Source organism: Elephas maximus, chromosome X, assembly GCF_024166365.1.
Source record: "Elephas maximus indicus isolate mEleMax1 chromosome X, mEleMax1 primary haplotype, whole genome shotgun sequence".
Classification (NCBI taxonomy): Eukaryota; Metazoa; Chordata; class Mammalia; order Proboscidea; family Elephantidae; genus Elephas; species Elephas maximus.
Genome location: NC_064846.1, coordinates 9,082,379 through 9,107,788, shown reverse-complemented (window position 1 = coordinate 9,107,788; position 25,410 = coordinate 9,082,379).

Below are 25,410 nucleotides of genomic sequence, written 5' to 3'. Positions count from 1 at the left end.
GGACACCTGAGCCGAATCCACACAAGAAAAGTAAATAGGCTCCGGTGTTCACATATCTAATAACATCTCTAACCACCTGGAAACAGGACCTGAGAGCTTCAAAGACACCAATAAACAAACTAACTCACACAACCAGTCAATTCGGGCATATTAAAACAAAACAAGAAGCTAGGACACAGTAAACAAACATAAAATAAATATAATAACTTATTGATGGCTTGGAGCCAACAGTCAACATCAAATCACATAAAGAGGAAGACCATGATGGCTTCAGGAAGCTCCCACCCAAAAAATAATAAAAAAATCTTCCGGAGGAAGAGAAAGTCTTGGAATTACCCAAGGTAGAATTCAAAACATTAATATATACAGAGCTTTTCAAGAGATCAATCAAAATGCAGATCAAGCCAAGGAATTCACAAAGAAACAGAGGAACTTAAGAAGGTTATACAAGAGCATAATGACAAATTTAACAGGCTGCAAGAATCCATAGAGACACCAAACTGAAATCCAAAAGATAATACAATTTCAGAATTAGACAACTCAATAGAAAGTTATAGGAGCAGAATTGAGGCAATGGAACTCAGAATTAGTGACATTGAAGATAAAGCACTTCACACCAAATTATATGAGTAAAAATCAGATAAAAGAATTTAAAAAAATGGAGAAACCCTAAGAATTATGTGGGACTCTATCAAGAGGAATAATCTATGAGTTATTGGAGTAGCAGAAAGGGGTGGGGTGATATAACAGAAAATACAGGGAGAATTGTTGAAGATTTGTTGGCAGAAAACTTCCATGATATAGTGAAAGATGTGAAGATATTTACCCAAGAAGCTCATTGAACCCCACACAGGGTAGATCCAAAAAGAAAGTCATCAAGACATATCGTAATCAAACTTGCCAAAACCAAAGATAAAGATAATTTTAAGAGCAACCAGAGATAAACAAAAAGTCATCTACAAAGGAGAGTCGATAAGACTAAGCTCTGACTGCTCAGCAGAAACCATGCATGCAAGAAGGCAATGAGATGACATTCATAAAGCTATGAGGGAAAAAAAATCCAGCCAAGAATTATATATACAGCAAAACTCTCAAATATGATGGTGAAAATAGGGCATTTCCAGATAAACAGAAGTTAAGGGAATTTGTAAAAACCAAACCAAAATTACAAGAAACACTAAAGGGAGTCATCTGGTTAGAAAATCAATAGCATCAGGTAACAACCCAAGACTAGAACACAGGACAGAAGAACCAAATATCAACTCAGATAGGGAAGTCACAAAAATAAATCAAAGCTGAAACACTGAAAATAGGAAAACAGAGATGTCAATATGCAAAAGATGAAAACATTAAAAACAAGGGACTAAATAATGTAGTCATAAAACTTTCATATGGAGAGGAAGTCAAGGCGATATCAAGAAATAAAAGATTCATTTCAACTTAGAAAAAGAAAAATAGAGGTAAATATTAAGGTAATTACAACAGAAACTAACAATCCTACACATCAAAATAAAAAATAAGACAAAGATTCAGCAGATACAAAACCAACAGTGAAAAAAATGAAAGGAATATACATAAAGAAAAACCACCCAAGACTTCCGGCCAACATGGCACCATAGACAGAAGCACTACCCTGTCCCTCCATAGCAAAGACCTGGAAAACTAAGTAAAACAAAGACAAATGTCAATCCTGGAACCCAAAATGTTAAATGAAGAGATAAAGAACTCAGCCAAGCACCAAATGGAATAAGAAACTCACAGAGAACAGAGAATGAGGTGAGATACGTGCAGAGGTCCTGTATCAGCTAATGCAGCATGGATCCACCATCTTGGACTCTGGTAGGAGATCAGTGGACAGGGAGCAAAGGAAAGCAGCTTCATGGGGCTCCCAGCAGGAGACGGAGCACCCGGTAACCAATGATACACACTTTCCCAACCCCCATCCTCTCCCCACTGCTCTACCTCCACACTTCCTGGCTAGCAGCGGTGGCTCAGTGGCTGAGAAGTGCAGCCTCTGTGCTGCTTGGATTCACCCCACTCACATCAGAGATCGGTGGAAAGGGAGAACGGTAAAGTAGCTTCACGAAGTTCCCAGCAGGAGACAGAGCACCCGGTAACCAGCAACATATGCTTTCCTAACACCCGCCCTTCTCCCTCCCCCAACCTTCTCTGTTTCCCACTGGCTGCAGTCTCTTGGCTTCGGCCCCAGGCTTCTTGAATTCGCCCCGCCCACACTGGCCAGCTCCCTGAGTGCTAGTTGTCTGTTGCTGATGTTGCTTTTTTCCATTTCTTTTGGTGTCTTCTGAGCCTCCCACCATCTCCGCTTCCTTTCTCTCGAACACCTGGCTCCATGTGCCATCTTTGCTTTCTTTTGAAAGGCTGTGAAGTGCCATTCGACTAGGGAACCACTCCCCTGGCCCATGACACTACACTGGTGGGATTCTCGGGGCTTTTTTTTTTGCTTTGTTTTGCTTTCTTCTGTTTGTTTCTTTTCTTTTTTCTTTTTGTGGCTTGGGAGCCCTTTCTAGTTGGGCTGCACTGCATGGCTTAGGACTCACTACACCAATCTGCATAGTCACTTTGGTGGGATCCCTGGGGGCATTTCTTTTTTTTTTTTTTTTCATTTTTTCATCTCCCTTTCTGCCTTACCTCATTTCTCAGTTCTCGTATCTCTACACTTACCTTCTTTTCCTGTTTTTTGAATACCTGGTGCTGTGTGACCTCTATACCCCCTCTAGCCAGGCTATACTGTACAGCCTGGGAGTCATTTCCCTGGTCTTCACGGCCACACTGGTGGGACCCCTGGGGGCTTTTCTTTTCTTTTTTTCCAACTTTCTATCTAGTTATTTTTTTCTTTCTCCATTTCTCAGTTTCTCATCTCTCCACTCTAACAGCAAGCTCCCTTAGCACTGTTCTTGTTTTGCTTTTGACTCCTGTTTCTCTCTTCTCTTTCCCATAACCATTTCAACTCCACATATGACAACCTTCCCCCTTCTTCCTGTCTACCTACACCATGCATTGAATGGCACACCCCCAAGAAGCACAGGCATGGCCTACCAGAACCTGTGCAGCACTGATCCCTGGCCTGCCCTGTCGGCCCTAGTACATTCCACAAACAACCATTCCATCCTCTCCCCTACAGCTGGATATGACCTGCTGCACCATAGCTGAGTGACTAACCCTGCCCAATGAACAAGGTGGTGAAAAGTATAGCAACCACAGACGAGTAAAGAGCAAAGAATTCACAGACTGACTGCTCAGACATAACCAAATAAAACAAAAAAGCAGAACCAAATAAACATATCTACAATCAATAAACAAAGAAAATATCTACTGAATGTCCCAAAGACAGCAGATAATATCAAAACATATGAAAAAAAAAAAAAACAGGACAAGATGGTTCCAGTAGGCATCCAAAATAAAACACCAGATGAATTTCCAGTAAAAGAAAGGACACTAGAACTACCTGACAGGGAAATCAAATCCCTAATATTCAGAGATACCCAAGAGTTGAGGAAAAAGCAGACAAAAATGAGGAAACAATAGATGAATTTATGGAAAAGGCAGACAAATTTATGGAAAATGCAGACCAAAAAAGGGAAGAATTCAGGAAAATAATACAACAAAATGCCAAAATAAATTCACAACTAGAAATCATACAAAAACAACAATTAGAAGTCCAAAAGATAAACAACAAGATTTCAGAAATGGACATTGTCATAGAAGGGCTTAGGAACAGGTTTGTCGGTGAAATTGAAGACAAACACTTGGGTACAACTCAGGAAATATCAGAAAAGTGAAGAAACTCTGAGAATAATGTGGGATACAATCAAAAGCAAAAACTTGCCAGTGATCTGAGTTCCAGAACAGGGGGAGAAAATGGAAAACACAGAGAGGATCATTGTAGAATTGCTGATAGGAAACTTCCCTAATATCATGAATGATGAAAAACTGACCACCTAATAAGCTCAACAAACTCCATATACGATAGACCCCCAAAAGAAAATTACCAAGGCAAATCACAATCACACTTGCCAAAACCAAAGACAAAGAAAAAACCTTGATAACACCTCTAGGAAAACAAAAAGTTATATAAAGGAGAAACAATAAGACTAAGCTCTGATTATTTGGCAGAAACCATGCAGGCAAGAAGGCAATGTGATGACATATTTAAAATCTTGAAAGAAAAAAATTGCCATCTGTCTTAGTCTTCTAGTGCTGCCATAACAGAAATACCCCAAGTGGATGGCTTTAACAAAGAGAAATTTATTTTCTTACAGTCTAGCAAGTTACAAGTCCAAATTCAGGGCATTGGCTCCAGGGGAAGGCTTTCTCTCTTTGTCGGCTCTGGAGGAAAGTCCTTGCCCTCAATCTTCCCCTGGCCGAGGAGTTTCTCAGGCACAGGGACCCCGTGTTCAAAGGACACGCTCTGCTCCTGGTGCTTCTTTCTTCGTGGTTTAAGGTCCCCAAATCATTGCTTGCTTCCCTTTCCTTTTTTTTTTTTTTTTTTTTTTTATAATAACTTTTATTAAGCTTCAAGTGAACGTTTACAAATCCAATCAGTCTGTCACATATAAGTTTACATACATCTCACTCCCTACTCCCACTTACTCTCCCCGTCTTGAGTCAGCCCTTTCAGTCTCTCCTTTCTTGACAATTTTGCCGGCTTCCCTCTCTCTCTATCCTCCCATCCCCCCTCCAGACAAGAGTTGCCAACACAATCTCAAGTGTACACCTGATATAATTAGCTCACTCTTCATCAGCGTCTCTCTCCCACCCGCTGACCAGTCCCTTTCATGTCTGATGAGTTGTCTTCAGGGATGGTTCCTGTCCTGTGTCAACAGAAGGTCTGGAGAGCATGACCGCCGGGATTCCTCCAGTCTCAGTCAGACCATTAAGTTTGGTCTTCTTATGAGAATTTGCTTCCCTTTCCTTTTATCACTTGAAAGATAAAAGGTGGTGCTGGCCACAACCCAGGGTAACTCCCTTTACACTGGACCTCAGTAAGGGAGTAAGGGTAGTATTATAATCCCACCCTAATCCTCTCAAAGTAAAATTACAATCACAAAAAGGAGGACAACCACACAATGCCGGGAATCATGGCCTAATCAAGTTGACACATATTTTTGGGGGGAGAACCCAATTCAATCCATGACACCAACCAACACTAATATATCCTGCAAAACTCTTTTTCAAAAACGATGATGAAATTAGGATATTTCCAGGTGTACAGAAATTAAGGGAATATGTAAAAACCAAACCAACTTAGAAGAATTATTAAAGGGAGTCCTTCTGTCTGAGAACAAACAACATCAGACCACAGCCTGAATCTAGGATGAAAGATTGTACAACCCAGATACCAACCTATGAAATGAACGCTCAAGGGCTATCCAAAACCAAAACAGGGAACCAAAGAGGTGAATCTGTAAATGACAACAAAGTCAGAACAATAAAAGAAGGAATAGAAGATGTAGGTATAGAACTTTCTAATGGAGAGGAAGGCAAGGTGATACCATGTAATAATAAACAGGCTCAAACCTAGGAAGATAAGGGTAAATTTCAAGGTAACCACAAAGAAAGTTAACAAACCTACTCATCAAAATAAAGACAAAAATCATAAAGTCTCAATAAAAACAAAATCTACAAAAACAGAAGACATGAAAAAGAAATCTACAAACAAAAGGAACTCAGCACAGGAGAGTGAGAGTAACAAAGAAAACGTCAGCACCACAAAAAAAGCACTACAAAATGATAGCGATAAACTCACACCTAACAATAATTACGTTAAATGTAAATGGTCTACATGCACCCATAAAGAGACAAAGAGTGACGGAAAGGATAAAAATGGGGATCCATCAATACGCTATCTACAAGAGACATACCTTAGAAACAAAGACGTAAATTTTATTAAAAATCAAAGGATGGAAAAAATATATCAAACAAATTTAACTACCAAAAAAGATCAGAAGTGGCGATACTGATCTCAGATAAAATAGGCTTTAAAACAAAATCCACCATAAAAGACAAAGAAGGGCACTATGTAACAATTAAATGGATGGTCCATTCTGAAGACTGAGCCATAATAAACACCTATGCACCCAATGACAGGGCTTCAAAATACATAAAACAAACCAACAGCACTGAAAAGAGAAATTGACAGTTCCACAATAATAGTAGGAGACATCAAAACAACACTCTTGGTAAAGGACAGAACATCTAGGAAGAAACTCAACAAAGATACAGAAGAGTTAAAGGGCACAACCGGCCAACTTGACTTCATAGACATATGTAGAACATTCTACCCAACAGCTGCAAAGTACACATTTTTTTCCAATGCACATGGAACGTTCTCCAGAATAGACCACATCTTAGGCCACAGAGCAACCCTGAACAAAATCCAAAACATTGAGATAATATAAAGTATCTTGTCTGACCACAAAGCCATCAAAGTAGAAATTAACAGCAGGAAGAGGAAGGAAAAAATCAATTACGTGGAAACTGAATAACACCCTACTTAAAAACTACTGGGTAACAGAAGAAATCAGAGATGGAATAAAAAAATTCCTAGAGTCAAAAGAGAATGAAAACACATCATACCAAAACCTTTGGGACACAGCAAAAGGCAGTTCTCAGAGGCCAATTTATAGCAATAGATGGACACATCAGAAAAGAGAAAAGGGACAAAATAAAAAAACATTAACTACACAACTTGAACAAATAGAAAGAGAACAGCAAAAGAAGCCCACAGACAACAGATGAAAGGAAATAATAAAGATCAGAGCAGACATAAATGAAGCAGAGAATAGAAAAGCAATAGAAAGAATCAACAAAACCAAAAGTTGGTTCTTTGAAAAGATCAACAAATTGACAAACCACTGACCAAACTGACAAAAGGAAAACAGGAGAGGATGAAAATAGCCCAAATAAGAAATGAAATGGGAGACATTACAACAGATCCACACTGAAATCAAAAGGATCGTAACAGAGAATTAGAAAAACTACACTCCAACAAATTTGAAAACCTAGAGGAAATGGACAAATTTCTAGAAACACACTCCCTACCTAAACTAACACAAAATGATGTTGAAAATCTGAACAGACCCATAACAAGAGAAGAGACTGAAAGGTAATAAAAAAAATCTCCCCCCCCCCAAAAAAAAAGCCCTGGTCCAGATGGCTTCACTGGGGAATTTTACCATTCAGAAAACAGTTTATGCCAGTACTACTCAAACTATTGCAGAATATAGAAAAGGAAGCAATACTTCCAAATTTATACTATGAAGCCAGCATAACCCTAATACCAAATCTAGGCAAAAACACCACAAAAAAAGAAAATTACAGACCAATATCTCTCATGAATATAGATGCAAAAATTCTCAACAAAATTCTAGCCAATAAAATTGAGCATCATATCAAAAAATAATACACCACGACCAAGTAATTCATACCAGGTATGCAAGGATGGCTCAACATTAGAAAATCAATCAACATAATCCACCACATAAATAAAAGGAAAGAAAAGAATCTCGCGATCATTTCAATTGATGCAGAAGAGGCATTTGACAAAGTCCAACACCCAGTCCTGATAAAAACTTTCAATAAAATAGGTATAGAAGGGAAATTTATCAACATACTAAAGGGCATCTATTGCAAAACCAGTGGTCAACATCATTCTTAACAGAGACTGAAAACATTCACCTTGAGAACAGGAACAAGAAATGTATGCCTTTTATCACCACTCCTATTTAACATTGTGCTGGAAGTCCTAGCTAGAGCAATAAGGCAAGAAACAGAAATAAAGGGCATCCAAATTGGTAATGAAGAACTTAAATTGTCCCTATTTGAAGATGGTATGATACCATACATAGAAAACCCAAGAGACTCTACCAGAAAACTACTGGAACTAATAGAAAGATTCAACAGAGCAGCAGGATACAAGATAAACATACAAAAATCAGTTGGATTCCTATACGCCAATGAACAGAATGATGGAAGGGAAATCACAAAGACAATATTTATAAGAGCCCCTAAAAAAATAAAATACTTAGGAACAAGTTTAACTAGAGATGTGAAGAACCTATGCAAAGAAAACTACGAAACACTACTTCAAGAAACCAAAAGAGATCTACATAAATAGAAAAACATAGCATGCTCATGGATAAGTACACTCAACATTGTGAAAATGACAATTCTACCCAAAGCGATTTACAAATACAAAATGCAATCCCGATCCAAATACCAGCAACACTCTTTAAAGGGATGGAAAAACTGGTCATTAACTTTATAAGGAAAGGGAAGAAGCCCCGGATTGAAAAAGAAGAATAAAGTAGAAGGACTCATATTACCTGATCTCCGAACCTACTATACAGCTATGGTAATCAAAACAGCCTGGTACTAGTAATAACAGATACGTTGACCAATAGAACATATTTGAGGAACCAGATGTAAATCCATTCACCTAATGTCACCTGATCTTTGGCAAGGACCCAAAGTTCATCAAATGGGGGAAAAGACAGTCTTTTTAACAAATGGTGTTGGCAAAACTGGATGTGCATCTGCAAAAAAATGAAACAAGACCCATACCATATACAAAAACTAATTCAAAATGGATCAAAGACCTAAATATAAAGCCCAAAACTATGAAGTTCATAGAAGAAAAAATAGGATCAATGCTAGAGGCCCTAATACACTGCATTAACAGGATACAAACCATAACCAGCAACACACAAGCTCCAAAAAATAAGCCAGATAAGTGGAATCTTCTAAAAATTAAACACATGCTCATCAAAAGACTTCCCGAAAAGAGTGAAAAGAGAACCTATAGACTGGAAAAAAATTTTGGCTATTACAAATCAAACAAAGGTCTAATCTCTAAAATCTACAAGAAAATCCAAGACCTCTGCAAAAAAAAAAAAAATAAATAAAATAATCCAATTAAAAAATGGGCAAAGGAAATGAACAGACACTTCAACAAAGAAGACAATCAAGTGGCCAACAGACACATGATGAAATGCTTGAGATCACCAGCCATTAGAGAAATGCAAATCAAAACCACAATGAGATACCATCTCACCCCGGTATTAGTGCCACAAATCAAAAACAACAGGAGATAATGAATGTTGGAGAGGCTGCAGGGAGATGGGAGCTTTTATGCACTGCTGGTGGGAATGCAAAATGATACACACATTTTGGAAAATGATACTGCGTTTTCTTAGAAATCTAGAAATAGAAATACCGTATGATCCAGCAATCCCACTCCTGGGAATATATCCCAGAGAAATAAGAGTTGTCACAGAAATAGACATATGCACATCCGTGTTCACTGCAGCATTGTTCACAGTAGCAAAAAGATGGAAGAAACCTAGATGACCATCAACAAATAAATGGATAAACAAATCTGTGGTACATGCACACAATGGAGTATTATGCAATGATAAAGAACAATGCTGAATCTGGGAAGCATCTCACAACATGGAGGAATCTGAAGGGCATTATGCTGAGGGAAATAAGTCAATCTCAAAAGGACAAATATTGTATGAGACCACTACTATAAAAACTCATGAAAAGGTTTATACACCAAAAGAAGCAATCTTTGATGGTTACAAGGGAGGATAGTGGTGGGGATGGAAAAACACTAAATAGACAATAGATAAGTGGTAACTTTGGTGAAGGGTAAGACAGTAAACAATACTGGGGAAGCCAGCACAACTTGTATTAGACAAGGCCATGGAAACTCCATAGACACATCCAAACTCCCTGAGGAACCAAATTGCTAGGCTGAGGGCTGTGGGGACCCTGGTCTCAGGGAACATCTAGCTCAATTGGCATAACAGAGTTTATAAAGAAAATGTTCTACATTCTACTTTGGTGAGTAGCGTCTAGGGTGTTAAAAGCCTGTGAGCAGCTATCTAGGGCACTCCACTGGCCTCATCCCATCAGGAGCAAGGAAGAACGAAGAAAACTAAAGATATAAGGGAAAGATAAATTCAGATGACTAATGGAACACATCTACCATGGCCTCCACCAGACTGAGTCCAGTACAACGAGATGGTGCCTGGCTACCACCACTGACTGCTCTGACAGGGTTCACAACAGAGGGTCCCCGACAGAGCTGGAGAAAAATGTAGAACAAAATTCTAACTGAGAAAGAAAGACCAGACTTACTGACCTGACAGAGACTGGAGAAACCCTGAGAGTATGGCCTCGGACACCGTTTCATCTCACTAATGAGGTTCACACTTCAGCCAAGGATTGGACAGGCCCATAAAACAAAATGAGACTAAAGGAGCACACCAGCCCAGGGGCAAGGACTAGAAGGTAGGAGGGAATAGGAAAGCTGGTAATAGGAAATCCAAGGTTGAGAAAGGAGAGTGCTGACATTTTGTGAGGTTGTTAACCAATGTCATAAAACAATATGTGTGCCGTTTAATGAGAAACTAGTTTGTTCTGTAAACCTTCATCTAAAGTACAATTTTAAAAAAAGACATCATAGAAAATTAAGTGGAACAAAGAAACTGTCAATGCAAAAAAAATCAAAATGACAGCACTAAACTCACACCTACCAATAATTACTCTGAATGTAAATGGACTAAATGCACCAATAAAGAGACAGAGCATATAGCAGAATGGATAAAAAACAAAATCCTTCTATATGCTGTGTATAAGAGTCACACCTTAGACTCAAAGACACAAACCAATCAAAACTCAAAGGATGGAAAAATATATATATCAAGCAAACAACTATCAAAAAAGAGCAGGAGTGGCAATATTAATCTCTGACAAAATAGACTTTAAAGCAAAATCCACCATAAAGGATAAGTAAGGATGCTATATAGTGATTAAAGGGTCAATACACCAGGAGGACATAACCATAATAAATATTTATGCACCCAAAACAAAAAAAAAAAGTTTTTTTTTAATACATTAAACAGACTCTAACAGCAATTGGAAAGAGAAATAGACAGCTCCACAATAACAGCAGGAGACTTCACGACACAAGTTTCAGTGAAGGACAAAACATCCAGAAAGAAACTCAGTAAAGACACGGAAGATCTAAATGCCACAATCAACCAACTTGACTTCATAGACATATAGAGAACACTCCACCCAACAGCAGCCAAGTACACTTTCTTTTCCAATTCACATGGAACATTCTTCAGATAGACCACATATTAGGCCACAAAGCAAGCCTTAACAGAACCCAAAACATTGAAATAGTACAAAGCATCTTTTCTGACCATAAAGCGATAAAAGTAGAAATCAATAACAGAAAAAGCAAAGAAAAAAATCAAATATATGGAAACTGAATGACACCTTGCTCACAAACTACTGGGTTGTAGAAAAAATCAAGGATCACCCAGAAAAAAATCAAGGACAGAATAAAGAATTTCACAGAATCAAATTAGAATGAAAACACATCCTACCAGAACCATTGGAACACAGCAAAAGCAGTGCTCAGAGTTCAATTTATAACAATAAATGCGCACAATCAAAAGGAAGAAAGGCCAAAATAAAAATATTAACCCTTCAACTCGAACAAATAGAAAGAGAGCAGCAAAAGAAGCCCACAGGCACTGGAAGAAAGGAAATAATAAAAATTTGAGCAGAAACAAATGAAATAGAGAATAGAAAAACAATCGAAAGTCTTAACAAGACCAAAAGATGGTTTTTTTGGAAAGATCAACAAAATCAATAAACCATTGGCAAAACTCACAAAAGGAAAGCAGGAGAGGAAACAAATAACCTGAATAAGAAATGAGATGGGTGATATCACAACAGACCCAACTGAAATCAAAAGAATCGTTAACAGAATGCTATGAAAAATTGTACTCCAACAAATTTGAAAACCTGGAGGAAATGGACAAATTTCTAGAAACACACTACCTACCTAAACTAACACAAATAGAGGTAGAACAACTAAATAAACCTATAAAAAAAAAGAAGAGGTAATTAAAAAACCTGGCCCATAAAACAAAATGAGACTAAAAGACCTGGCCCTGATGGCTTCACTTGAGAATTCCACCAAACTTTCAAAGAGTTAACACCAGTACTACTAAAGGTATTTCAGAGCATAGAAAAGGATGGAATCCTCCCTAACTCATGCTATGAAGCCAACTTAACCCTAATACAAATACTAGGTAAAGATGTCACAAAAAAAGTAAATTAGCGACCAATATACCCCATGAACATAGGTGCAAAAACTCTTAACAAAATTCTAGCCAATGAAATGCAACAACATATCAAAAAAAATAATCCACCATGACCAAGTGGGATTCATAGCAGGTATGCAGAGATGCTTCAACAATAGAAAAACAATCAATGTAATCTACCACATAAATAAAACAAAAGATGAGAACCACATGATCTTATCAATTGATGCAGAAAAGGCATTTGACAAAGTCCAACACCCATTCATGATAAAAAACTCTCAGCAAAATAGGAATAGAAGCGACATTCCTCAACATAGTAAAGGGCATTTATATAAAACCAACAGCCAACATCATCCTAAATGGAGAGAGTCCTCAAGCATTCTGCTTGAGGACGGTAATGAGACAATGATGCCCTTTGTTGTTGTTGTTAGGTGCCGTCGAGTTGGTTAAAATATTAAACGACGCAGGAAGCATCAAAAGAAGATATGATGCCCTTTATCACCACTCTTATTCAACATTGTGCTGAAGGTCCTAGCCAGAGCAATTAGGCTACAAAAAGATTAGTAAGGGAGAAGTAAAAATAACCCTATTTGCAGATGAAAAGCTCTTATACATAGAAAAACCCAAAGAATCCACAAGAAAACTACTGGAACTAACAGAAGATTTCAGCAAAGTATCAGCATACAAGATAAATGTACAAAAATCAGTTTAATTCCTCTACACCAACAAAGAGAACTTTGAAGATGAAACCACCAAATTTATACCATTTGCAATAGCCCACAAGAAGATAAAATACTTAGGAATAAATCTAACCAGAGACTTAAAAGATAATATACAAAGAAAACAACAAGACACTACTGCAAGAAACCAAAAGAGATCTACGTAAGTGCAAAACATACCTCGCTCATGGATAGGAAGACTCAACATTGTGAAAATGTCAATTTTACCAAAGCAATCTACAGATACAATGAAATCCTGATCCAAAATCCAAGGACAATTTTTTTAAGGAGATGAACAAACAAATCATCAACTTCATATGGAAAGGGAACAGTCCCTGGATAAGTAAAGTATTACTGAAGAAAGAGAACAAAATGGGAAGACTCACACTACCTGATTTTAGAACCTATTGTATTGCCATGGAAGTCAAAACAGCTTGGTACTGGTACAAAAACAGATAAATAGACCAATGGAATAGAATTGACAACCGAGACATAAATTCATCCACTTTTTAGCAGTTGATATTTGACTCAGTTGTCTAGTGCTACTATAACAGAAATACCACAAGTGGATGGCTTTAACAAAGAGTAATTTATTTTCTTACAGTCTAGTAGGCCAGAAGTCCAAATTCAGGGCGTCAGCTCCGGGGGAAGGCTTTCTCTCTCTGTCAGCTCTGGAGGAAGCTCCTTCTCATCAGTCTTCCCCTGGACTACGAGCTTCTCTGTGCAGGAACCCTAGGTCCAAAGGACATGCTTTGCTCCTGGTTCTTCTTTCTTGGTGGTTTGAGGTCCCCAAATCTCTGCTCACTTCCCTTTCATTTTTATCTCTTGATACATAAAAGGTGGTGCAGGCCACACCCCAGGGAAATTCCCTTTACGTTGGATCAGTGATGTTACCTTAGTAAGGAAGGGTGTTACAATCCCACCCTAATCCTCTTTAACATAAAATGACTATCACAAAATAGAAGACAACCACACAATACTGGGAATCATAGCCCAGCCAAATTGATAGACAAATTTTGGAGGGGACATAATTCAATCCATGACATTCCTCCCTTTGGCACCCCAAAAATCAAATCTTTGCAGCATGCAAAACATACTAACCCTATCATGTCATAGCAAAAGTCTTAACTCCAAATCCAAAAATTCCTTTCACCTGTGAAATCTAGAATATAAGATATCTGCTTCCAAAATACAATGGGAGAACATGCACAAGCAAGACATTTCCATTACAAATGGGAGAAACTGGAAGAAAAGAAGGCATAATTGGCACCAAGCAAGTCAGCAGTACACCTTACATTAGCCCTCAGGACTTTGAAAATAACCCTCTGTTCTCTGAGACCATTTTCACAATAGCCCTGCCCACCAGACTCTAGGTATTGGCCACATTCTCCAGAATCTGAGTGAAGGCCCCTCTGCCCTGGGCTTCAGCTCCACCTTCCAGGCCCACTGGGACAGCAACTCTGCTCCCTTGGCTTTAAGCGCACCATTCTCCTAATCCATCTGAGTGGCAACTCCTCCTTTAGAAACACCAGAGGCCATGGCTCCACGATTTGAAACCCCTGAGGTTTCAAATGGCCATGCTTTTTGAGACTGAAGCAGCTTGGCTTCTTGTGTCCCTTGTCTCTTCAGCTCCTGCTTCCTGGTTTCTTGGCCTCTCGGCTCCTTGGGCCTCACGCCTGCAACTGCCCTGCTGGGGCAAGTGTGCCAAAGTTCTGTAGCTCCACAAATAAGTGCCTGGAGGCACCCCAGGAAGCTCTCTCACTCTGTGGGTCAGCTCCAGCATCATCTGGCACTGGTCTCCTGGTTCTGCTACTGCTGGTTCACTGCTGCTACTGCTGGCCCTCTGATACTGTTGCTCACCATCTGCACCTTCTCTGGTGTTAACAGTTCTCTCCACTTCCTTCTAAATTTTCTATCCATTCACAGTTTCAAAACTGCTTCCACATTTTAGGGATTTCTTAGAGGAGCGTCCCACTCACTCGGTACCAAATTTTGTCTTAGTTATCTAGTGCTGCTATAACAGAAATACCACAAGGGAATGGTTTTAACAAAGAGAAACTTATTTTCTCACAGTCTAGTAGGCTAGAAGTCCAAATTAAGGGCGTCAGCTCCAGGAGAAGGCATTCTCTCCTTGTCGGCTCTGGAGGAAGGTCCTTCTCATCAAAATTCCCCTGGACTAGGAGCTTCTCTGTGCAGGAACCCTGGGTCCAAAGGATGTGCTCTGCTCCTGGTTTTTCTTTCTTGGTGTATGAGGTTCGCAACTCTCTGCTTACTTCCCTTTCCTTTTTATCTCTTGAGAGATAAAAGGTGGTGCAGGCTACACCCCAGGAAAATTCCCTTTATGTTGGATCAGTGATGTGACCTTAGTAAGGGTGTTACAATCCCACCTAATCCTCTTTACCATAAAATTTACAATAACAAAATAGAGGACAACCACACAATGCTGGAATCATGACCCAGCCAAATTGATACACACGTTTTTGGAGGGACATAATTCAATACATGACATTGACAAAGGCCAAAAGTCTGTTAAATGGGGAAAAGACAGTCTCTTTAACAACAACAACAAAAAAAAATAGTGCAGGCATAACTGAATATTCATCTGCAAAAAAATGAAACAAGACCTGTACCTCATACTATGTGTAAAAAATAACTCAAAATGGATCAAAAACCTAAATATAAAATCTAAAAAGATAAAGAGCATGGAAGAAAAAATAGGGACAATGCTAGGAGTCCCAATACAGGGCATAAACAGAATGCAAATCATAGCTAACAATGCACAAACACCAAAAGAGGAACTAGATAACTGGGAGCTCCTAAAAATGAAACACTGATGCTCATCAAAAGACTTCACCAAAAGGGTAAAAAGAGAACTGGGAAAAACATTTCAGCTACATCATGTCTGATCAGTGTCTAATCTCCTAAAATCTACAGGACACTGCAAAACCTCACCAACAAAAAGACAAATAACCAAATTAAAAAAAGGGCAAAGGATATGAACAGACACTTTACCAAAGAAGACATTCAGGCTGCTAATACGTGAGAAAATGCTCCCGGTCATTAGCCATTAGAGAAATGCAAATCAAAACTACAATGTGATACCATCTCACCCCATCAAGGCTAGCAGCAACACAGAAAACACAAAATAATAAATGATGGAGAGGTTGTGGGAAGACTGGAACACTTATACACTGCTGGTAGGAATGTAAAATGGTACAACCATTTTGGAAATCAATGTGGTTCTTCCTTAAAAATCTAGAAATAGAAGTACTATACAATTCAGCAATCCCATTCCTTGGAATATAACCTAGAGAAAGATGAGCCATCACATGAATAGCTACATGTACACCTATGTTCATTGCAACACTGTTCACAACAGCAAAAAGATGGAAACAACCTACATCAGTAGATGAATGGATAAACAAATTATGGTATATTCTCACAATGAAATACTATGCAACAATAAAGAACAATGATGAATCCGTGAAACATCTCACAACATGAATGAATTTGGAAGGCATTATACTGAGTGAAATTAGTCGCAAGAGGACAAATATTGTATGAGACCACTATGATAAGAACCGAAAAAAGGTTTAAACACAGAAGAAAACATTCTTTGATGGTTATGAGAGTGAGGAGGGAGGCCGGAATTCACTAACTATTGTTGTTAGGTGTCGCGCAGTTGGTTCTGACTCATAGCGACCCTATGTACCACAGAACAAAACACTTCCTGGTCCTGTGCCATGCTCACAATCATTGTTATGCTTGAGCCCATTGTTGCAGCCACCATGTCAATCCATCACCTTGAGGGTCTTCCTCTTTTTTACTGACCCTCTACCAAGCATGATGTCCTTCTCCAGGGACTGATCCTTCCTGACATCATGTCCAAAGTATGTAAGACCCAGTCTCGCCACCCTTGCTTCTAAGGAGCATTCTGGTTGTACTCCTTCCAAGACAGATTTGTTCGTTCTTTTGGCAGTCCATGGTATAGTCAATACTCTTCACCAATACCACAACTCAAAGGTGTCAATTTTTCTTCTGTCTTCCTTATTCATTGTCCAGTTTTCACATGCATATGAGGTGATTGAAAATACCATGGCTTGGGTCAGATGCACCTTAGTCTTCAAGGTGACATCTTTGCTTTTCAACACTTTAAAACAGCAGATTTGCCCAATGCAATGCGTCTTTTGATTTCTTGACTGCTGTTTCCATGGCTGTTGATTGTGGATCAAGTAAAATGAAATCCTTGACAATTTTGGTCATTTCCCTGTTTATCATGATGTTGCTTATTGGTCCAGTTGTGAGGATTTTTGTTTTCTTAACGTTGAGGTGTAATCCATACTGAAGACTGTGGTCTTTGATCTTCATCAGTAAGTACTTCAAGTCCTCTACACTTTCAGTAAACAAAGTTGTGTCATCTGCATAATGCAGGTTGTTAAGGAGTCTTCCTCCAATGCTGATGCCCTGTTCTTCATATAGTCCAGCTCCTCGAATTATTTGCTCAGCAAACAAATTGAATAAAAAACAAATTGAATAGGTATGGTGAAAGGATACAACCTTGACGCACACCTTTCCTGACTAGATAGTAGACAGGAATTATCATAGGTGAAGGGAAGAACAACACACAATACAGGGTAAGTCAGCACCACTGGACTAAACCAAAAGCTAAGAAGTTTCCTGAACATAACCAAACACTTAGCGGGACAGATTAGCAGGGACAGGGACTGGAGACCATGGTTTTGGGAGACATCTATGTTAATTGTCATAACAAAGGTTATTAAGAAAATGTTCTACATCACACTTTGGTGAGCAGCGCCTGGGGTCTTAAAAACTTGTGAGTGGCCATCTAGGATGCATCAGTTGGTCCCAACCCACCAGGAGCAAAGGAGCATGAAGACATCAAAGACATAAGGAATATATTAGCTGAAGTGTCAAAAGGGCCACATAAACCAGAGACTCCATCGGCCTGAGACCAGAAGAACTAGATGTTGCCCAGCTACCACCAATGACTGCCCTGGCAGGGAACACAACAAAGAGTCCCTGACGGAGCAGGAAAAAAATATGATACAGCACTCAAATTCAGATTAAAACACCAGACTTAATGGTCTGACTGAGACTAGATGAATCCCACAAGACATGGACCACAGACTCTCTGTTAACTCAGAACTAAAACCATTCCCGAACCCCGCTCTTCAGACAAAGATTAGACTTGATTATAAAACATAAAATAATACTCTTGAAGAGTGTGCTTCTTAGTTCAATTAGATACACAAGACTAAATGGGCAGCTCTGGTCTGGAGGTGAGATGAGAAGGCAGAAAGGGACAGGATCTTATTGTGAATGGACACGGGAAACCTGGGGTGGAAAGGGGGAATGTGCTGTCACATTCTAGGGATTGGAACAAGAGTCACGTAACAATATGTGTAAAAATTTTTGTATGAGAAATTGAGCTGTAAACTTTCACCTTGTTCTTAGTTGTTAGGTGCTGACTCAGCAACCCTATGCACAACAGAAAGAAAAACTTCCCTGTCCTACACCATCCTCACAACTGTTGCTATACTTGAGCCCACAGTTGAAATCACCTTGTCATTCCATCTCATTGAGGGTCTTCCTCTTTCTCGATGACCCTCTACTTTACCAAGCATGATGCCCTTCTCTAGGGACTGATCCTTCCAGATAACTTGTCCAAAGTATGTGAGATGCAGTCTCACCATCCTTGCTTCTAAGGAGTATTCTGGTTGTACTTCTTCCAAGACAGATTTGTCCCTTCTTTTGGCAGCCCATGCTATATTTAATATTCTTCACGAGCACCACAATTCAAAGGCATCAACTCTTCTTCGGTCTTCCTTATTCACCGTCCAGCTTTTACATGCATATGAGGCAATTGAAAACACCATGGCTTTATGAGTCAGAATCGACTCGACGGCACTGGGTTTGGTTTTTGTTGTTGTTGTTGTTGGGTCAGGAGCACCTTAGGCCTCAAGATGACATCTTTTTGCTTTTCAACACTTTAAAGAGATCTCTTGAAGCTGATTTCCCCAAAGCAATACATCTTTTGATTTCTTGGCTGCTGCTTCCATGGGTGTTGGTTGTGGATCCAAATAAAATGAAATCCTTGAAAACCTCAAACTTTCCTCCATTTATCATGATGTTGCTTATTGGTCCAGTTGTGAGTATTTTTGTTTTCTTAACATTGAGGTGTAATCCATACTGAAGGCTGTGGTCTTTGGTCTTCATCAGTAAGTGCTTCAAGTCCTCTTCACTTTCAGCAAGCAAGGTAGTGTCATCTGCATAACATAGGTTGTTAATAAGTCTTCCTCCAATCCTGAAACCCCATTCTTCTCCATATAGTCCAGCTTCTTGGATTATTTGCTCAGCATACAGGTTGAATAGGTATGGTGAAAGGATACAACCCTGACACACACCTTTCCTGACTTTAAACCGTGAAGTATCCCCTTGTTCTGTTCCAACAACTGCCTCTTGATCCATGTACAGATTCCTCATATGCACGATTAAGTGTTCCGGAATTCCCATTCTTTGCAATGTTATCTGTAATTTGTTATGATCCACGCAGTTGAATGACTTAGCATAGTCAATAAAACACAGGTAAGCATCTTTCGGATATTCTCTGCTTTCAGCCAGGATCCTTCTGATATCAGCAGTGACATCCCTGGTTTCACATCCTCTTCTAAATCTGGCTTGAATTTCCGGCAGTTCTCTGTCAATATACTGTTGCAGCTGCTTTTGAATGATCTTCAGCAACATTTTGCTTGCATGTGACATTAATGCTATTGTTCGATAATTTCCACATTTGGTTAGATCAAATTTCTTGGGAGTAGACATAAATAAGGATCTCTTCCAGTTGGTTGGCCAGGTATCTGTCTTCCAAATTTCTTGGCATAGACAAGTGAGCAATGCCAGCACTGCATCACCTTCTTGAAACATTTCAATTGATATTCCATCAGTTCCTGGAGGCTTGTTTGTCACCCATGCCTTCAGTGCAGCTTGGACTTCTTCCTTCAGTGCCATCGGTTCCTGATCACATGTTACCTCCTGAAATGGTTGAACATTGACCAATTCTTTTTGGTATAGTGACTCTGTATACCTTCTGTCTTCTTTTGATGCTTTCTGCATCATTTAATACTTTCCCCATAGACTCCTTCAGTATCGCAACTGATGCCTTGAATTTTTTCTTCAGTTCTTTCAGCTTCAGAAATGCTAGGCAGGTTCTTCCTTTTTGGTTTTCTATCTCCAGGTCTTTGCACATGTTATCATAATTCTTCTCAAGCCACCCTTTGAAATCTTCTGTTCAGCTCTTTAACGTCACCATTTTTTCCTTTTGCTTTAGCTACTTAACATTCAAAAGCAAGTTTCAGAGTCTCTTCTGACATCCATTTAAGTCTTTTCTTTCTCTCCTGTCTTTTTAATGACCTCTTGCTTTCTTTGTATATGACGTCCTTGCACAACTTGTCTGGTCTTCTTCAGTCATTAGTGTTCAACATGCCAAATCTATTCTTTAAATGGTCTCTAAATTCAGATGGGATACACTCAAGGCCATACTTTGGGTCTTGTAGACTTGTTCTAATTTTCTTCAGTTTCAACTTGAACTTGCATATGAGTAATTGATGGTCTGATTGACAGTCGGCCCCTGGCCTTGTTCTAACTGATGACATTGTGTTTTTGTGTTTTTCCACCATCTCTTTCCAAAGATGTAGCCATTTTGATTCCTGTGTGTTCCATCTGATTAAGCCCATGTGTATAGTCGCTGTTTATATTGGTGAAAAAAGGTATTTGCTATGAAGAAGTCGTTGGTCTTTCAAGAGGCAATCATGCGATCTCCGGCATCATTTCTATTACCAAGCCCATATTTTCCAACTACCGATCCTTCTTCTTTGTTTCCATCTTTCGAATTTCAATCACCAGTAATTATCAGTGCATCCTGATTGCATGTTTGAGCAATTTCAGACTGCAGAAGTTGGTAAAAATCTTTAATTTCCTCATCTGTGGCCTTAGTGGTTGGTGTGTAAATTTGAATAATAGTTGTATTAACTGGTCTTCCTTGTAGGCATACGGATATTATCCTACCACTGACAGCCTTGTACTTCAGGATAGATCTTGAAATGTACTTTTTGACGATGAATGAGATGCCATTCATCTTCAAGTTGTCATTCCCGGCATAGTAGACCATATGATTGTCTGGTTCAAAATGGCCAGTACCAGTCCATGCCAGCTCACTAATGCCTAGGATATTGATATTTATGCCTTCCATTTCATTTTTGATGATTTCCAATTCTCCTAGATTCTTACTTTGTACATTTCAGGTTCCTACTATTAGTGGATGTTTGCAGCTGTTTCTTCAGCAAATGAAGGCCTTGAAAGCTTGACTCCGTTATTTCATTAAGGTTGACTCTACTTTGAGGAGGCAGCTCTTTCCCAGTTGCCTTTTGAGTGCCTTCCAACCTGAGGGGCTCATCTTCTAGCACCATATCAGACAATGTTCTGCTGCTATTCATAAGGTTTTCACTGGAAAATACTTTTCAGAAATAAACCACCAGGTCCTTTTTCCTAGTCTGTCCTAGTCTGGAAGCTCAGCTGAAACCTGTCTGCCACTGGTGACTCTGCTGGTATCTGAATACCAATGACGTAACGTACACCATCACAGCAGTACACAAGCCCCCACAGTATGACAAACTGACAGACACTTGGGGGAAACTTTCACCTAGAACACAATAAAAACAAAATTTAAAAAACAAATTAAAGTAAATTATAAAACCAATATTTCACCAAATATAGAGTAGCAATACAGAGCTAGAAATGACTTTTTTAAAAGAACAAAAAAGAAATTTTGGAGTTAAAGAACATGTAACTAAGAGTGATATCAGCAAAAATGATGGAATAGGGAATTCCCTCCATGGAAACACCAAAAAAAAAAAAAAAGATAAAAAATCAACTTTTTTGAAACTCTGGAAAATACTAAAAGGTTTAGAGCTACCAAGGAAATGCTGAATCAAGAAAAGAGTGTATGTGTATTCGACAGAGTAAGAGAGCTCTTCGATGTTTTAATTTAGCCTTGACCCATTCGCCCTCCGCACCATCCCGGGTTGTGGCAATCTTGAATATGGCAGTCCACATTCCCAATGTGGGTACCTGGATCCAGAGAGAGTAGAGTAGACCCTGTTTCAGTGATATTGTGTTTGTCTATTTTGACTTGTCTGTAAATAAGGACTGATTCAAACTGTGTTTTTCTAAATTGCATTGTTGTTCATATTATTTACCAGATTAAAATCTTTAAGAATAGGTCCTCTTCTCTATAAAAGGAAATAATGCATATGATCCAAAACAAAATCCTTTGCAGTTGTGTTGATTCTAATTCATAGTGACCTTATAAGACAGAGTAGAACTGCCCATAGGATTTTCTTTCTTTTTTTTTAATCTTTATGGAAGCAGATTGCCACATCTTTCTCCTGTGGAGAGACTGGTGGGTTCAAACCACTGACCCTTTGGTTTGCAGCAGAGCTCTTAAGGACTGTACCACCAGGCTTCTTAATGCATATGATAACACTTCATAAATACTAAACTTCTATTCCATAAGTTATAATACTAATGATTATTTCTGTAAACCTGAAGACCTTACAAGACATTTTGTGTTAAACTGACAGGAAAAAGGTCTGTTAATGTTGCCAGACTGGAGTTGTCAGCTCATCTGGTCTGCTTTTCTTGGTAACAAGATAGAAATACTGTTTACTAGACTCACTCAACTCAGAAGCAAGATTTTCGTTTTTCTTGTCCTTAGGGGTGGAGGTAATAAAGACAACGAAGATTAGCTGAAAAGAATGAATCCATTCCCTAATCTAGAGAGCAAGGGTGGTCAGGATCAAGGCATGGTATGAGTTCTATTCTTACTCTCCAGTCCTAAGTGTGGACAAAATCTTTAGCCAGAGTGGGCATAGGAAAAGTTTTCATATTAGTTTTGGTTTAATTCTTCTGCATTTTATCATCTTTTAATATGTCACTATCACTGATTAAGCCAAAAAGGCATTTTCTCTTCCTATTACATGAGGCTTGACTAGTTTAACTCCCAGAGGACAGTTTATTTCCAAGTCCTGAGAAATTTCTCACTGTCATCCCAATGCACAAATGAATTCTTTTCCAAGTCTGAAAACTATTCTCTGAAGCTACCTCTAAGGGTCCAGCTATGCCTTACCATAAATCACCTTCTCATCCGTACAGCTGCACTGGGAGAAGCTTCATAGACTTTCCTTTCTTTTATCAGGAAAGATAATATCTTCCCATTTGAAAGCTAAATGGAGGGGTCGGCCCTTAATCTGAAAGAATTTACAATATGATTACTCCTTATGTCATGATATCAATAATCCATCCACCCCTTATTCCCCACCAAATAGTAATAACTCTAATGCAAAGCATTCCATGTATGTTGTTTGGTGCCATTGATTCAGTTCCAACTGGACAGGGCATCCTGCGCCATCCTCACAATCTTTGCTATGTTTGAGCCCATTGTTGCAGCCACTGTATCAATCCATTTCATTGAGGGTCTTCCTCTTATTTGCTGACCCTCTACCTTACCAAGCATAATGTCCTTCTCCAGGGACTGGTCCCTCCTAATAACATGTACAAAGTACATGAGACAAAGTCTCCCCATCCTTGCTTCCAAGGATCACTCTGGCTGTAATTCTTCCAAGACAGACTTGTTCATTCTTCTGGCAGTTCATGGTATATTCAATATTCTTGGCCAACACCATAATGCAAAGGCATCAGTTCTTTTTTGGTCTTCCTTATTCATTGTCCAGCTTTCACATGCATATGAGGTGATGGAAAATAACAAGGCTTGGGTCAGGCTCACCTTAGTCCTCAAAGTAACATCTTTGCTTTTCAACACTTTAAAGAGGTCTTTTGCAGCAGATTTGCTCAATGCGATATGTCGTTTGAGTCTATGTAAGTGCCATTTTTTTGTTTGTTATATGTTTGTTTTTGTATTTTTAGCCTCTCATGTCCAACTCTATGTACAGTACACTGCGGACTCAACCATGCGTCTACAGCCTACCTTTTCAGACCCCATGTAGCAACAAAATTGAAATATTTGCTCTATATTATATTTCTTGCCCATTTCCCTGACCCTTTGCTTGTGATCAATTGTGCCCTTCACCTTTACTCCTCTCCCATCATAATATGACAGAACTACACAGATTTAGGTTTGAGTTCCAATTTATCACTTACCTAGATGTGTGACCTTGGGCAAGTGACCTAACTCCTATAAACTCACTTTCTTCATATGTAAAATGAAAGTGCTTATTGCTACCACCTCTAGAGTTGTTATAAGGACTGAGTAAGACTGTATAGCATCACTTAGCACAATACGTGGCATATAGAAAACACTCAATAAATAGTAATAGTTGGTGTTTTAAGGTGCCCAGTAAATAGCACCCTTCCTTTCTGAGCACAATTACTGAAGTAAAAATTGAAAGAGCCCTAGGAATCAAGAGATGGAGAACAAAAAAGTGTCTTATTACAGATCATACTAATTTTGGAAAAAGTAGCTTAGGCATTTGAGAACAACAGGCTTCCTAATACTCTACTCTAGAAGTAGGCAGACTTACTTAACCAACCCTAGCCAACACTAGACCATTGTAGGCTTTTTCCTACAAAGTGTACCATGTAAACTTTATGGCATGGAAGAACATGGTACAGTTTGCTTGCTCTCTAGTCAGCTGGACTCTCGGCAAGAGTAAGGAGAGAGGGAAAAATCTATAAATGCCTTGTTTCTTATTCCAAAAACTCATGAATAAATCACACCACCTTCCTTGAGGAGGAGCGAGTGAGTGTGTGAGATTTCAGAATGGTAATGTTACGCTAGAGGGGTTTCTCCATGAAGAAGATGTCATAAAAGAGAAGATTCACCTACTATTGTTATTGCTTCTTTTCCTTCAAGGTCCATTTCATACGGCATCTCTTCACAAAGTCTTTCTTGACCCTCCTACTCTGAAATAGTCTTCAACTTCCCTGTATCTTTATGTTCAGTATGTGTGTCCCTCTTATAGACCACATTATTAAAAAAAAATTACCACTAGTCTTTAAAATTTATTTTCACAACAGTTCATTCATTTATGCAACAATTATTTTTCACTCACAATATGCCAGACTATGTGTCAAGTACCGGGGATACAGTGGTGAACAAAACACAGTAGTGACCTTGTCCTTCTGGAGCTTAAAGGCTGGTGGGGGAAATGGATGATAATCTTCTTGAAGGTATACTCTGCATCTGTTTTCTTCTTTGTCTCTCCTTTACTCCAAAGATTTGCTAAAAAAATTCATGGAATGAATTAATGAATAGCTTAAAATTAAGTCCTAATTCAGTACTGGGAGAAAAAGAAAAAACCCAGCAAAGAAATTTTCTCTAAAACCACTGCTTTATAGAACTGGCGGTTGAGTCCAATAGCCTAAGAAGTCTCGCAATTCACAAGCCAATTGTTTGGGTCAAAATCTTGACCACTTCTGTAAAAATTTGCGGTGGCTCTCATGCAAGA